Source organism: Cupressus sempervirens, chromosome 5, assembly GCF_028749045.1.
Source record: "Cupressus sempervirens isolate cs-2001-9-10 chromosome 5, ASM2874904v1, whole genome shotgun sequence".
Taxonomy (NCBI): Eukaryota; Viridiplantae; Streptophyta; class Pinopsida; order Cupressales; family Cupressaceae; genus Cupressus; species Cupressus sempervirens.
The window spans coordinates 510,498,487-510,514,473 of record NC_143122.1 but is presented as its reverse complement, the minus strand read 5'-3'; the positions used below and the strand labels follow the sequence as shown (position 1 = coordinate 510,514,473).

Here is a 15,987-nt window from a genome sequence, read left to right as displayed (position 1 = left end):
TTGTACCAAAGTAGCATAACAGCTTAGTCGAGTAGATTCCATGAGCTTGTTATGGGATCCAAGTATTTAGTCACAACATGCAGATGCAAATGCTTAAGGGCTAGCAATCTTTGGCAAGGGGGGACTGTAATATTCCCCTTTTTCTAGGCCCTTTGCAGGGATTAGTGTGAGATTCAACATAAATTTCTTCAATTTCAAGTAGATCAGAGCTGAGTCAGGAGGGTTTTCAAACACTTACTACTTATAGTAAGTCAGCAAGGTCCCACACTTCTGGATTTTCAATGTTGGACTTGGGGCATCTCATCAAGATCTTTCGACGAGATATCACATTGTTTTCAGAGTTCCATTGGTTATTTATTTTAATGCCTAAAGATTACATAGTTTTAAAAAATTAAAATGCATATTAATAGGTCACTATATAAGGCTATATTATTCTCTGAAGTGGAAAAAAGGCAAATTAAAAGAAAAAAGAGAATAAAAATGAAGAGACAAGAGGGGAATATAAAGAAACTAGGTTGTGCTTAAAAGAAGAAAGAGGAGCTCATTTCAACATGCTTGGATATTGGTTTGAATTCTCAGATTTCTTCTCTTGAAGAATTGGAAGCTCGGCTTCAACCAGCTTTGAAGAGAAAAACCCACTAGCTGGAAGACAGTGGACCAAAACCCATCGTCCATGGAGATGTCATATCAGGTGTCTTGCTTGTGCTTAAACTTTATCTCTATTCTCCAATTTGACGGTCATTTATGTGTTTACGATTGTAGTTGATTGCCATTCTTCTGAAGAATTTGATTGTAATATTCATGTTGGAAACATCTTGTGGTTGGTATTTTACATATACTCAATAATTTTCAAAGATTATTATTTGCTGGTATTTCGTCAGTTTGAATCGGAAAGTTATTGCATGATTCAGATGTTTGTATTTTCTACAAATAATTGTGTGAAAGTGGAAAAATATCCATCCATGATATTACAAATAGGTCGCACCAGAAGATTCCAGCAATGGGAAGGGATTAAATGAGGACCACTTTGACCAATACAACACGCCATGCTTCGAGCCAACACGCAACACCTTCTCCAAAGCACTCAGTTCCAACATCCATATTCAACACATTACAATTACAAAGATGGAACCAAAACCATATACACATCTAGATAGGATCAAACCGAAAACATACAAACTACCACAATGTATAGTACGCACCAAAGCCAGTCAATGAATCCACCAACCAATACATAGACTATCATTACACAGCAACTGATAGACCAACAAGTCGATCATGTGGCAACCGATACACCAATAAGTCGATTACACAGCAACCACTACACCAACAAGTCAATTACACAGCAACCAATACAACCAGAGGTTGAAAGGTAAGTATGTTGACACCAACGACAATAGCATTGAATAGCCTCAACCTCACATTCTAGAAACGTCCCCCTCTGTCATTGATAGTAACATTCATCAATAACGAAGCACAGACAGATAACTGCAATCAACAACCAAAACTTTTTCTCCCTTTGTGTAAGGAGACCTGCTGATCTGACTGACAAACTAAAGGATGGGATCTTGTTTTTTGTGTTTATGGTAATAATCCGAACCCAGTTTTTTTTTATATCCTTTCCAAAATTTGGCGATGGTGGTATGTAAAGTATGAATACTCGAATAGATAACTTCAGAAATAACAGAACACTCCAACATGCATTAAACTATGTATTCTACTCCTCCATTTTACTATCTCCTAGTGGACTTGTAATGGCTTTGGAAAGATCCTATGATCATACTAGAAGCTCAAATACATAAGAGTATCTACTGATGCAAATAAGATAAAATACAAAATAAATAAGGGAACCTGATATTGCAGTGATGTGATTGGCCTCCTAAGTAACCATGGCTGGTGGTGCATGTACAAGGAAATCTTTGATTGTCGTAGGATATTGGACTGCTGGAGTAGTTGCCGGCACACCTTGTGATTGCTGTGAACTCCCGAAAATCTGCTGCATCCTTCACCAATGTACCGCAACCTGCTACTGCCTTATCATACCCGAATTTATGGTATGCTATCCACTATATGGAGTGTCCAAACGTGTCAACCGAACACCCTTCCTTCCAAGCGATTGATATAACCAATTTCCTTTATGCTGCAAGAATGATGGCTATCGGATATCCTGAACACCATGCTACTGTCCAGTCTGTTACATTGATGCTCACACTGATGTTGAACCCTTACTGCTATACTGTTATCGGTCGGGCCTGTATTGAAGACCAATTCATGCTAACTCCCATTAGTTTCAGAATACACAAACTATTACTGCTTGTTAATGAACTTACTTCCTGGAAGCGGATTCCAAATAACAGTGACGTCTCACAATGCAACTCCACTTCCTAAGATGAATAAAGTCTCCAATGAGAGGGCGGGGCTACATCCAACTCCTCACACTGCCTTAAGAGGTTTCATCCTCAAAGCAACCTTTCATTTGCATAACATTATATTTAATGGTGTCAATCCCAAGAAAGCCCATTACTTTTATAACCTCGATATGAGGGTGAGCACAAAGAAACTAGGCAATGTGGGATAAAACTCATTTTCGCCTTTTAGTAACTTAAGTTACTTTGTTTTAAAATGACTTTAAGTCATAAAGTAACTTTATAATCCACTTTATAAAATAAAGTGACTTAACTATAGAAAAGCTCCTCAACTTTAATATTTCCCGGAACGAAACCAAATAAATTCCTATGACTGGCTGGCATCCTCTAGAAAAATGCCGTTAGCCTATCAGGATGGAAAGATAGACCAACAAGGTGCCAAAAAGGCCTAGAGCGGAAAAGGGGACATTACAGTCTATTTGGTTTTGTTTTTGTTTTGATATATATACTTTTTTGTGTTTTTTAAAATATATATAACAAACGGAATGCTATGTCAGGAAATTACTTACAAATAATAAGCAACCTTCTACTTGTCCAATTTTGATCTTTGCACAAATAATAATAACTGAAATTGCATGAATTCAATTTATCCTGAATTCCAAATAGGAACCTGTATAATATGCAGAGTTTGTGGCACAAATGATGCAAGGAACCTCCTAGTCTCCGCATGGCTCCCTTGCAAGCAATGCAGGCCCTGACATTTCCTTCAAGTATCCATGCAGGCAGACTTAAAGCATTCGCTGCATCCCAACCTGAATCGCAACCCCTAGAATTGTGATATGAATATCAGGATTTAACTGTGTGATTTTTGAGTCAAACTCGATGACCCATGTTTCATGAGTAGTGATTCAACATGAATCCATCTCTCATGAGAATAAATGGAACACTTAGCACTCATTGGATCTAGGTGATGCTCACAGGGGTGAAGCACCGGGACTTCCCGGGAGGTCACCCATCCCAGTACTACTCCAGCCCGAGTGCGCTTAACTACAGAGTTTCCTCCATAGTTAAACCCAAAGCTTGCAACCCCATTTGCAAAACCTTCACCAAGTGTTGTGCCTTATCTCCTACTTATCAACCCCTAGAATGTGTAGTGTAGCCCCTTAATCCTTCAACGTGGAATCTAAAAACTAAACACAAGCCCTTAATATTGGAACGCAGGTCTGCACAGCCCCAGAAAAACATGAATTGCTGCCTTAGATATCAGTAAACAACCACTCCAGTTCTGCAAAGTTGATTCATTAAGGTGATCGCCCCAAGCACAGAATAACTGTGTGTCCAATACAGAGGGAAATTGCCGTCCAGTTGCAAACATGATAATGGCTCCAACAGAAGACACAACATCTGAATTTCTGGATTACAGATCACCCAAATATGCAGAGAAAACCAATACCCCAAAGACCTCAGACCTAGGTGTTCGAATGCAGATTAGGAACTCCTTGATTGCAGATTTAATTACAATTCAATCTCAGCCGAATAAGTCTTCATAGCAACAGCAAATACAAAAGGGAAGACACTGCAGTTCAGATTTGTCAAAACTAAATTTAACTCACTTTACCTCAGCAGTAGATTAATGGCATAACTTGGATTCCCAATCACCAAATTCCTCAAAAATCAATTGCTTCTCAGCCACAATAAGAGAAAGCACCAAAACCTCACTCCAATACCATTATACTTCAGCAATGGATTGAATTCACAAACTTAACACTAATCCTAACAAAAGATAATTAAAAAAAGCAATAGACAAGCGGATATCAATTCCTCAAAATTGAAGTCATATTTATAATTAAATTGTGCAACTTGGCTTCCTCTTTATACTGCTCACTTAACAAGCTTCAACTTCACAACACCAAATTATAACCCAAAGTAACATGAAGTACTTTATAACTATGCTCCACGGGGACGCGTCCCCTGCCTCTGTACCCTAGTACCCGTACCGGGTACGAAACGGGGACGCGGGTACGGATTTTGGCCGTACCCTGCGACGTCCCTTTTTTGAAAAATTTAGAAACGTCCCCGAAACGGCCAATTTTTTTGGGCAGGAAACTTGGGGACGGCCAGCAGTATCGGGGACAGTTTTGCCGTCCCCTATCCGTCCCCGAAACTGCTGGCCGTCCCCTTTTTTCCAGTCAATCTGGTAAAGGCAAACCATCCCCAAAAAAATATTTTTTCCTAATTTTTGTTGTTTGTGTGGCCCCTAGTCATCTTAAAGACATAATAACAATATGCAACCCATATTTGGTCCATTAAAACACTAACTCTTCTACTCATTTTTCGATTTAACATACTTGCTAAGAGGAAGGAAGAAAACATAAGAGCAGTAGCAGCAATGAGCAAAGATTGTGTTTAGTGAGGCAAGACTGCGTTCGGTATTTACTATTTACTAACTATTTTAGTTGGACTTCTCTTTATTTCATTCTGATTTCAGCATGATACTTGAAGCCTTCAGGCATTTTAATTTTTGCTATATATGTATGTGATATTGTTATAATGGAAGCACTTAGTATTTGCCATTTGATAATATTCCATGTATTTATCTTCTAAAATGTCTATGGTGAATGGTTTATCAATGTTATGATATACATATTTGAATTTTGTCTCTATATTAAAAAAAATCCCCTATGTTTTTAATCGCCGTCCCCTGATGTCCCGTCCCCTAAATTTTGGCTTCGACCCGTACCCGTACCGGAAACACGTCCCCGTCCCCTAAAACGTCCCCGTCCCGGAAACTCCGTGGAACATAGCTTTATAATAATCAAGCCTCATTAATAATTTAACAAATATGAACTCCATCAATTAAATACATCAACCATTGCAGATGGAAACCAACTGCCAATGCCAGCACTGCACTACCAAATATAGAAATTACCCAAAATAGACTTGCTATAAATAGCAAGTCCACCTCAGAGACCCTCAAAGCTGACTGTCAGCTCACAAAGGTCGTTATGATGAACTGACTAAGACCAATGCAAGAACCAAAAATGGGGACTTTGCACTTTGACTACAGTGAAAGGGCCAAGCAAACTATATTTATTTTTTCCATACATGACAATGACCTATCCAAACCCAAAAAAATTAAAGAAGATTTTAGAATCAACTGAAACATCATACAAATTAAGCATCAAAGCAAAAGTGTATAGGGTCATGTTGGAAGCATGAATGCTGATGATATTTATATGGGGGAGTATTGTAGAAACATGATTAGATCATTATCATGATGGTATGTTACATTCATGACTGTGTTTGTCATTGATGTCAACATAGCAATTTTTGTGGTATCTGATAAAAAAGAGTGGAAAGGTCAAGTTGGTACGGATAGATCGTCGAGTATTTTCAGTAGTGAGGTAAAGGGAGATACCACTAAGTGTTTAGTATATGCAGCTAACCTCAAAAGCACAAGATATTAAGTCTAAAAGAAGTTATGCAAGTTTTGGTGAAGACTATTATGAGATAGAGTTTACAGAGGCATGTTCTAGTAAACTTGTTATATCTCTTAGCAGAGTTGTTATTCTGTGAAGCCGAAGTTAAAGATGTGAAGAAGACATTCTGGAGATGATGTGGCCAAGTTCGCTCGTCATAATGACACATGTACCAAAAGATATTCAAGTTGCAAGGTGGAAGATTATTGTTATCGCTAAGTGTAACGTGTTCTTAATGTGTGGTCCTATAATAATTAATTGAGAAGGTTAACAACCGACTCAAAGAATTGTTTTATGGATTCGCTATAAGGGAAGGACATTTTCCTTTATCATGTCCATGGATATATGCAGATAATTGTAAGCAACACAAGTGTGGAATGCAAAGATAAGCAGAGCAGAGCGGAAGTAAAGGAAACTTCATTGCTAAGGTTTTAATGTGTGATCCGAAGTTTGATACTTAGATCCAAGGTTCGTGAGCTGGTCTATAAGGTCTAACAGTGATTGGTCCGATTGACAGGACAGGGGAAGAAAGTTAAAGTGCGGTTCATGCAATTATTCAGTAAGGAATAGTTGAGAGATCAGTTGGACAGTGAGTTCAGTGGTCTTGCCCCAAAAGTTGTTTGGACAATGGGTCTTTCTATCTTCTACAACTCCTAATAGGGTTGGCACAACTCCTATCAAGGTTGGAATCTCCTATCAAGGATTCAAAGTCTCCTAACAGGGACTCATATGTACTAAATGTTGTAATAAAATCCTAGCAGGGTCCATCCTCTAACAAGGAATATTTATATTAGTACATCATCTTGTGGGCATCATTCCCACCGGAGTTTTCCCTCTAATCAAGGGTTTCCCTAGTTAACATATCTGGTATAATTGCGTATGTGCATCTTTATATGGTTGTTGTTTACTTTGGTTGAATGGTTTAGTTTATTTAAGATGAATAAATGTTTTAATTGTTGGATAATTGATTCATCCCCCCCCCCCCCCCTCTTAGTTATCTTGGTGGACTATTGTTTCTAACAATTGGTATCAAAGCGTCAAGCCCTTAAAGGTAAAGTTTAACAACTTTGGGAGATCCATGGCGAACATATTCAGAAAGGATAGTCCGAAGTTCAATGGAACAAATTATGACAATTGGAAGGAAAAGATGAAAACACATTTGTTGTGTATGGCTCTAAGATATTGGGTCTTGACAAAATCATCAAAAACAATCATTGCTGAGAAAGATTTGGAAGCTTGTACTGAGGAAGAAAGAGATCTTTTCATGTGTGACATGAGAGCTAGAGAAGCACTATTGTCTGTACTTCCTGAAATTGAATACAACCAGGTAAAGTCACTTGTTACTTCTCATTTGATTTGGAAAGCTTTGGAAAATAGTTTTGAAGGTAACGAACATTCTAAGAAATTGAGGCTATGAAGTTGGATTTGTGCATTTCAAGATGCTAAAATAATGGAAGATGAATCTATAAGAACATGTGTAGGCAGATTATCAGAAATTACTGCAAGTATCAGATCTCAAGGAGGAACTAAAAAGGATGATGAGCTTATATGGAAGATATTGAAGAGCTTAATACCACCATTTAAGCCAACAGTTCAAATGATACAGTTGTTGATATCTTGTACCAAAGATTTCACAAAGGAGACATTGCTTGGAAGACTTGAAGCAGTTGAAAATGAACTTAGACAGTCCAGAGAATTGACCAGAACAAAAACAGCTTTTAATGCCTTGAATATTTGACCTAGTTTATCAAGGAGCACAAGAGGAGATTTTGCTAGTAGTAGCAGATCTGATGAGGACAGAAAGATTGAAGGAGTAGCCCTTCTGGTGAGAAGAGAAAAGGATGGTAAGAAAATCTTTAAATGTTGGACTTGTAATGAATTTGGTCATTATGCATTTAAGTGTCCTAAAAGAGAGAAAAAGTATAGAGGTGATTTCAAACCTAGAAGAGATAGAGAATGTCTGTATGTGAATAAAGAGGATGATTCTGATGAACAAGCAGTAAGTGCTAATGATGATGAAATTGGATTTGTAGCTATTAAAGAAGAAAGTCTAGAGAAAATAGCTTTGGTATCACAGGTTGAAAAGAAATCTAATTGGATAATTGATAGTGGTTGTTCACATCATGACTAGTGATATGAACAAATTTGTCAACTTCAAAAGTCATGATGGAGGCATTGTGAGAGTTGGAAACAATGCAGCATGCCAAGTTAAAGGTATTGAATCTATAACTCTTGATGGTAAGACTAACACTAAGGATATATATATTGTTGATGGTTTGAAGCACACTCTTTTAAGTGTTGGACAACTAGTGGACAAAAGTTATCAATTGCAATTCACAGAGGAGACATGCATGATCAGAGACAAAGATGGAAAGGTAATTCGAACAGGAACCAGATCTAGAGGTAATGTATTTCAGTTGAATCCTACTGAAATGACATGTTTGATTGCTAAGGTAGATGACAGTTCGTTATGGCATAAGAGATTTTGTTATATAAACTTTGACAGCATTGTGAAGACTAGTAGTATGTTTGCAGTTAGAGATTTGCCTAAGATTGTAAAGCCTACTAACACAACTTGCAAGGAGTGTGTTCTGGCAAAGCATAATAGAACTTCTTTTCCCAGCAAGAAGTTTACTACTACAGCAAAATTGGAGATTGTGTATATGGATCTTAGCGATCCTACAAAGACTAAAGGATTTTATGGTGAAAGGTATTTCATGATTTTAGTTGATGACTTTTCTAGAATGATGTGGGATGCATTTCTTAAAGAAAAAATTGAGGTATTTGATAAGTTCAAGATATTCAAGAATAGAGTTGGGAATGAATCAAGTATAAAGATTAAATGTTTAAGATCGGATAGAGGAGGAGAGTTACTTCAAATGAGTTTAACATCTTTTGTGAAGCTAATGGAATCAAAAGACAGTTATCAACTCCGAGAACCCCTAAACAAAATGGTATACCAGAGAGAAGAAACAGGTCAGTAACAAAAGCAACAAGAGCTATGTTAACTGAGAATGATGTATCCAAGATGTTTTGGAGAGAAGCTATGAATACAGTAGTCTACAATATGAATAGAGTGCAAGTCAGGAATGACACAAACAAGACCCCTTGTGCACTGTGGTTTGGTCACTCACCTACAGTTAAGTATTTCAGAATTTTTGGCGGTAAGTGTTATATCAAAAGAAATGATGATATTGGTAAGTTTGATGCTAGAAGTGATAAAGGTATATTTCTTAGTTATTCATTGGGAAGCAAGGCATATAGATGTTATAATCTGAGAACTAAGACTATTATGGAAAGTGCAAATGTGAGAGTTGATGAGAATTTCAGTATACAAGAAAGAATAGTCGATTACAATTCAAACGATGAGAATATTGTTACTAAACCAAGGAATGATGAAGTAGTCTTTGAGACTAACAATGATTTGCAGAATGAAGGAGACTCAAGGCAAGAACAAAGCTCGGAACCTTCAACAAAGCTAAGATTTGAGATAGAAACTCCTACTTCAGGTAAGAATATGACAAAGAATCATCCGCCTAAGCAAATCATCGGAAGCAGAGATAAAGGTGTGATGACAAGAAGCAGAATCAATGAAGAACTATGTTTGATATCTCAAGTTGAACCTAAGGATGCTGATGAAGCATATAAAGATGACTACCAGAAGCAAGCTATGAAAGAGGAATTGGATCAGATAATAAAGAATGAGACATGGGAATCGGTCCCCAAACCAACAGACAAGAATGTGATAGGAACTAAATGGGTATTCAGAAACAGGATGAATGAACAAGGTGAAGTTGTAAGGAACAAAGCAAGATTGGTATGTAAAGGTTACAACAAGAAGGAATAGACTATGATGAGACCTATGCTCCTGTGGCAAGAATAGAAGCAGTAAGGTTATTCTTAGCATATGCAGCATATAAGAAATTTAAAGTATATCAGATCGATGTCAAGTCAGCATTTCTGAATGGAGAACTTGAAGAAGAGGTATACATAGAACAGCCTGAAGATTATCCTTTGACAGATGATGAGGACATAGTATGCAAATTGAAGAATGCATTGTATGGCTTAAAGCAAGCACCTAGATGGACAAGCATTTGACAAAACTTGGATATAGGAAAGGTATGGCAGATAGTAATCTCTATTGGAAAAAAATTGATGATGGATTAATGATTTTGGTAATATTTGTTGATGATATCATATTTGGAGGAAATGATGATGAAAGTGATAAGTTTGCAGAAGAAATGAAGTAGGAATTTGAAATGAGCACGATAAAAGAGATGAAATATTTTCTAGGATTACAAATTGTACAGAATAAAGAAGGAATCTTTATTTCTCAGACTAAGTATCTGAAAGATTTACTGAAAAGGTTTGGTTTGGAAACATGTGAACCCGTTGGAACACATAGGTAACTGGACACAAGTTATCTACAAAGGATGAGACACCTACTATTTGTTTACCATATGGGGTAAATAGATTAATGCATACAAACAATTAAACAAGAACATGTAACAACAATACTCCTTTTATTATTCGCATATATGCCAAAGAGATTACATAGTGCTTCCAATGATGATTACAACCACAATGATCCAAAGTCCATTCTAGACGGTGAATGATCCAAAGTCCATTCTGAACAGTGTACATATACCTTTCCGAAAAACATTCTCGAAAGGGCCCGTCGGCTACATAACAATTACCGACTACATGCTAATCTACCCGTCGACTGCTTTATAATTTACCGACAACATCATCCCCCAAAAAGAAAAGTCATCTCCGGACGACAATGTAACAAAACTCAAAATTACACAACTACATCAAAACACAGACACTAGGCAGGGGGATGGGTCCTTGGCGTGGTAGGTGTCTATGCTCTCAATTCACTCAGCTCAGCCTGTAGCTTGTAGACCTGCTCCTTTTGAACCTTCAACATGGCTTCCACTTCCATCTGAAGCTCTAGAGCTAACTACATCATCCCAGTGATCTCTCCTAATTCCTTTTCTTTCTCATCTGCTAGTTTCTCTTTCTCTACTGCCACATGCTGCAACTGACTCTGTTTTTCTATCAAGGCTGCCCTCTCAGATTCTCAGGCCGCCCTTTTCGCGGCTAACCTAGCAACTGACTTCACCAGAGCCCTCTCAACTGCTACCTGATCCACCTAGCTCCTCTGAAGGGTGTAATATGCCTCCGTGTATATCTTCTCAATCTCTTCAATTAGTGTCTCTATCCAACTCCCCAAGCCTAGACTCCTCATGGCGGCCCAATCCTGACACATTTCTGTAGTTTCCACACTTGGCCAACCTCTATCCTCAAAGAAAATTGTAAAGGCAGTCGGGCATCCTGATCTCATAAAAGATACCGCTCGCTCCAGCTCCTTCACCACTAAGTCTAAAGCCTGCGCCTCCACAGATGCCACCACCTATCGAGCCCGAGTCGCTAGAGCAGCTATATTAGCAAAGAATGTTTCCACTACTTTTGATGCCACTAGGTATTCCTGTTGTACTCCCACAGCCTTTTCTACTACCTCTGCCATATGCTCAACAACGCTGTAACGGTCCCACACCCTGTACTAGCTCCGCTACCTGTGCCTACTGAGTGTTCTCCTCTGGAATTTCGTCCCGCCTGTCACACGAGTGACCCAGGTTCGAATCCCGACAGTTGTTGTAGTATAGTGGCGAGTATTCCCGCCTGTCAAGCAGGTGACCCGGGTTCAGTCTCCAACAACGGCACCAAATGTTTACTGTATGGGGTAAACAGATTAATGCATACAGACAATTAAACAAGAATATGTAACAATAGTACTCCTTTTATTATTCGCATATATGTCAAAGAGATTACATAGTGCTTCCAATGATGATTACAACCACAATGATCCAAAGTCCATTCCGAACGGTGTACATACCTTTCCGAAGAACCTTCCCGAAAGGGCCCATTGGCTACATAACAAGAATCTTCTCGAAGGGGCCCGTTGGCTACATAACAATTACCGACTACATGCTAATCTACCTGTCGGCTGCTTTATAATTTACCCACACTATTGAGTAGAAGAAGTACAAATCTATGATCGGAGGATTGCAATATCTGACTCACACAAAGCCGGATATAGCAAATGTAGTTGGAATTGTTGCAAGATTCCAAGTTGATCCCAGAGAAGCACATTATGCAACAGTCAAAAGGATATTTAGATACCTGAAAGGAACACCAGAGTTCGGATTGTGGTATGATAAATCTAATAATTTCACTTTATATGCTTATATTGATGTTGATTGGGCAGGCAATATGGATGACAGAAAGAGCATTAGTGTTGGAGCCTTCTTTCTTGGAGGAAGATTGGTTTCTTGGCTAAGCAAGAAGCAGGACTATACCTCACAAAGTACAACAAAAGCAGAATATGTTGTAGCAGCAAACAATTGTAATCAAGTTGTTTGGATGAAGCAAATGTTGAAGGATATAAGGATAGAATTAATGAACCTGTTATCATATGTTGTGACAACACAAGCACAGTAAATATGTCTAAGAATCCAGTGTTGCATTCTAAGACTAAGCACATTTCTATCAAGTATCACATGTTGAGAGAGAAAGTTGCAGAAAAGGAAATTAGATTGGAGTATGTAAGCACTAAAGAGCAGATTGCAAATATTTTCACTAAGCCTCTTCTCAAAGAGACTTTTGAGTATTTGCGAGGTATGCTAGGGGTTATGCCCCTTCATACATCAAAGTAGATGATACAAGAGTGCATCAGTCCAGTGTAACAAAGCACCATTGTTTGTCTGGACTAAATGTTGATGCTTCCTGTATGGGAGAGTATCTGTGATGGACAAAGTCATCTAAGACTCTTGTTGGATGTTGTTTTTGAACAGTGTCTTTGGACACTTGAGCTAGTCAAAGACAGTTATTGCCGAGATTGTTGGTTGATGAAACCTTTGACATTAATGTCAATGGGGGAGAAGTACAGCATGAAAAACAGGTACAGCATATTTGGAAAATCAATTGAAAATAAGTACAGCATGGAAGAATGATTGATGAAGAGGATTTGAAAAGAAAGATTAACAATCTTTTGCAGTTGGTATCTTGGAACTAGATGTTTTTCATCTATGTTGCCATCAATGCCAAAGGGGGAGATTGTTGGAAGCATGAATGCTGATGATATTCCTATGAGGGAGTAGTGTAGAAACATGATTAGATCATTATCATGATGATATGTTACATTCATGACTGTGTTTGTCATTGATGTCAACATAGCAGTTTTCTATGGTATCTAACAAAAGAACAACAAAAAGATCAAGTTGGTACGGAGAGATCGTCGAGCATTTTCACTAGTGAGCTTAAAGGGAGGTACTACTAAGTGTCTAGCATATGCAGCGAACCTTGGAAGCATAAGATATTAAGTTTGGAAGAAGTTATGCAAGTTTCGGTGAAGACTGTTCTGAGATAGAGTTTACAAAGGCATATTTTGGTAAACTTGTTATATCTCTTAGCAGAGTTGTTATTCTGAGAAGCCGAAGTTAAAGATGTGAAGAAGACATTCTGGAGATGACATGGCCAAGTTCACTTGTCATAATGACATGTGTATGGAAAGATATTCAAGTTGCAAGGCGAAAAATTAATGTTATCGCCAAGTGTAACGTGTTCTCAATGTGGTCCTATAATAATTAATTGAGAAGGTGTAACAACCGACTCAGGGAATTGTTTTATGGATTTGGTATAAAGGAAGGACATTTTCATTTATCATGTATGGATGTATGCAGATAATTGTAAGCAGCACAAGTGCGGAATGCAAAGATAAGCGGAGCAGAGTGGAAGTGAAGGAAACTTCATTACTAAGGTTTTATTGTGTGATCCAAAGTTTAATACTTGGATCCGAGGTTCGAGACCTGGTCTACAAGGTCTGATAGTGATTGGTCCAGTTGATTGGACAGAGGAAGAAAGTTAAAGTACAGTTCATGCAATTATTCAGTAAGGAATAGTTGAGAGATCAGTTGGACAGTGAGTTCAGTGGTCTTGCCCCAAAAGTTGTTTGGTCAGTAGGTCCTTTTGTCTTCTACAACTCCTAACAGGGCTGGAATCTCCTAACAAGGATTCAAAGCCTCCTAACAAGGACTCATATGTACTAAATGTTGTAATAGACTCCTAATAGGGTCCATCCTCTAACAAGAAATATTTATATTAATATATAATCTTGTGGGCATCATTCCCACCGAAGTTTTCACTCTGATCAAGGGTTTTCCTAGTTAACATATATGGTGTAATTGTGTATGTGCATCTTTGTATGATTGATGTTTACTTTGGTTGAATGGTTAAGTTTATTTAAGGTGGATAAATGTTTTAATTATTGGATAACTAATTCACCTCCCCCCCCCCCCCCCCACCTCCTAGTTATCAGTTATTTTGGTGGACTATTGTTTCTAACAAGTCATGTATCTTCTGACCAAAGAACTCACTAGAAAAACAAAATCTATTATTAGGCAGTATCATTTTCCCTACGACCTCTGAGTTTTTTGGGGAATGAAAAACTAGATTTTGACAATGTATATCCTTAAATAGGTCTTTTAAAGCTACCAAGTTGTCTAACCACATGCTGAGGCATTCAAACCACTAATCATAGCAAGTTTTTGCTCGGTAGCCATAATGCATCTGGTTTAAGAAGTTAAAGCACATTTATTTTGAGGTTTATGGAAGAAGACCTATGTTCCACAGTGTTTTTGGGATGTGCTTTTGAGTGAGTGAGTGAGTGAGAGAGAGAGAGAGAGAGAGAGAGAGAGAGAATTTCTACAAGTTGATGGACAGCCATATAAGAGAAGCCATTAAAATGATGTTAAATAATGTCTCTGGAAGCCTGCAAGCCAACCAAAAAAAATTATGGACTTTTCACATAATAACACAGTGCCAGACCATGGCAAATGCACTAGTAATCTCTTTTGCAACTGACTTTGATAACATATCAAGAATTTTGAAGTTTGTGAAATTTTTGAACAATCAAATTTGAAATCCAAATTATTGCTCACTGATAATTGTAATATAACTAATATCATTAGATAGGAATATGAATGATTAAATATATTTAGTGCTCTTGTACTGTTATAACGGTTGTTGCTACCACTGCTGTCATGAATAATTTAATTGCTATTATACTGCTATCATGATATATTTATTGCTGCTGTTATAATGATATCATTTTATACTTCTGCTAGAATGCTATGATGCTGTACTGCTGTTATAATACTGTAATGATACTTAACAATATTTTTTTGATGTTATAAATGATTTTTTAAACATTATAAACAAATTGCTTTGCTGATAAGGACATATTGCAGGTTCTACAGACAATCAAGGGACATCTCAGACATCACCGGCTGTCTCAGGGAAGAACAAACTGTTATATGAAAGTGATAGATTTAGTGCAATTATACTACTATAATCATTGTTGCTACCACTGCCGTCATGACTAATTTAGTTGCTGTTCTACTGCTACCATAATATATTTATCGCTGATGCTATGATGCTATCATTTTAGGCTACTGTTATTGTGCTATCATGTTATACTGCTCTTATGATGCTGCAATGATATATTTAACAATCTTTTTTTGATGTTAATGAACATTTTTCTTTTCAGACATTATAAACAAATTGTTTTTCTGTTAAAGACATCGATCCATCCCCAGGACAATCAAGAGAGATCTTAGACATCACTGGCCGTCTCCAGGATGAACTGATATCTGAATGATGATATATTTAGTGCTGCTAAACTACAAGTACTACTGTTTCTCTCACTCCTGTCTATTGCTGCTGTGATAAATTATACTATCATTTTATACTATTGTTACAATTCTATCATGTTATACTGCTCTTATAACATTGCAATGATATATTCAACAATCTTTTTTCGACATTATAAACAATTTTTTTTCAAACATTATAAACAGCTCGCTCTGCTGTTAAGGACCAAGACAACCAAGGGACATCTCAGACATGAACGGCTCTCAGGGATGAACAAACTGTCCACTGCTACCCCACTGTACCCACAATGCCATTGGGGACAGGTACAAAGGTTTGAAAGCCAGGGACATGTCCAAATGGAACACACACAAAAAAGTTCAAAATTTTCAGCTATGACCCCCTTCTATTCCAAAACTGTGTAGTTCATC

General features: G+C 37.6%; 1 protein-coding gene across 1 annotated transcript in view; it reads right to left on the bottom strand.

The window, feature by feature from the left end:
* The window catches only part of LOC149556947 (pathogenesis-related homeodomain protein-like), a 241,526-nt gene that overhangs the window by 222,908 nt on the left and 2,631 nt on the right, over positions 1 to 15,987 (bottom strand). The window lies entirely within an intron of this gene.